Raw genomic sequence first — 1,350 nt, forward strand, 5'->3', positions numbered from 1 at the left:
GTTGTGGCATTTTATTTACCTTCTTATAGGATAAGCAATGTGACAGTTATTTTGCAATGATAATTATAATCATACTAATTGAAATTGTAATTGTCATCATATTGTTCTTAACATTTCTATTAATGCCTTTGTCATTAACATGTTGATGCACTGTCCTATCTGGTTTATTTTATTATTATGAGGTCCGGCATACCTAAGGTCACCAGTTATCATCATCATCATTGCTATTATTATCATTGTTATTTCAGTCTACATGCTCATAATAATAGTAATGTTTTATTCATGTTATTATGAGTAACTGATCTTAATCATGCAATGACTGTTGTATAAATTTATGGTAATGGTAATTATTATGATGATCATTGTTCATCTTAATCAGAAAATCAAGTAATAAAGTAAAGATGAGTTTTGGCGAAAGAGTGCTGGAAACAAATAAAACAAAAACATAATAGGCCATACAGTACAAGATAAACAGAGAAATTGGAATTAAGAAAATAAAATCAAATAAAATTATTTTTACCTTTGATACCAAGGAACCTACCAACGGATTTATGAAGTGAAGTGTTGGCATCACTTTCAGCTGGTGGAGAGTTGTACACTACTGTACATTATACTTTTTAACAAAGAAAATACTCAGAATAGTCTTGTCACTCACTGATTATGAACAGAAATATTTCAGTAGCCAAGTCAACTTAAAGCAATGGTGGTCAAATCAAAATGATGATAAGAAGGAAGATTTAAGAAGATATCGAACACAAAGTGTTAGTGGCACAAAATTTAGATAATCCTGTTTTTTTTTTTATATTCTCTGATAAAAGTAATTACTTTCAAAATGGGGGAATTTAGGCATGAAATATACTGGCAAAATCTGTATTTCCTATGTGTCATGTATTATATCAAGTGCTGTGTTACTTTTTTACGATTCGGGAAATATTTGAACATTCATATTGATAATGAGTTCTAAAGCATCAACCAAATAACACGTGAAAGTTTTATTTTTTTAAGTCGTTTGACTTGATTATTTTTTCTCGATTTTTACTTAGAGGCTGGAATCCTTGGAAGCCTATCAGTAAGAAATATTAATTTAAAAATGTTTAATAAGAAATAATTAATTTCGAAGGACGGCTCTGAGAAGGCTCCTTCGTGATTAATGATGTGAATGAGATTAAGTAATAGGAATGGCAACTTCCGCCATATCACCTTCCTCCTTGAGTCAAAATATTCTTATATCACCATTGAATATTCTTATAAAAGGGTCTTGAGGCTAAAATACGAAGTACAACAAAATTTTATTTTGTTTAAATGAAACAGATGAAGACAAACAAAAAGACATTATCAAAAAGGAACAGC

The 1,350-nt window shown here is 29.7% G+C and overlaps 1 protein-coding gene across 2 annotated transcripts in view; it reads right to left on the reverse strand.

The window, feature by feature from the left end:
- Positions 1 to 1,277: 1,277 nt before the first annotated feature.
- LOC122242125 (uncharacterized) overlaps positions 1,278 to 1,350 on the reverse strand; it is a 5,019-nt gene continuing 4,946 nt past the window's right edge. For both annotated transcript variants that reach the window (XM_086530999.1, XM_086530993.1), the window contains exon 4: positions 1,278 to 1,350. This exon is cut by the window's right edge. The gene's annotated coding sequence lies outside the window, so the exon portion shown is untranslated.

Source organism: Penaeus japonicus, unplaced genomic scaffold (assembly GCF_977035675.1).
Source record: "Penaeus japonicus unplaced genomic scaffold, GWHDUDI00000001_assembly GWHDUDI00000003, whole genome shotgun sequence".
Taxonomy (NCBI): domain Eukaryota; kingdom Metazoa; phylum Arthropoda; class Malacostraca; order Decapoda; family Penaeidae; genus Penaeus; species Penaeus japonicus.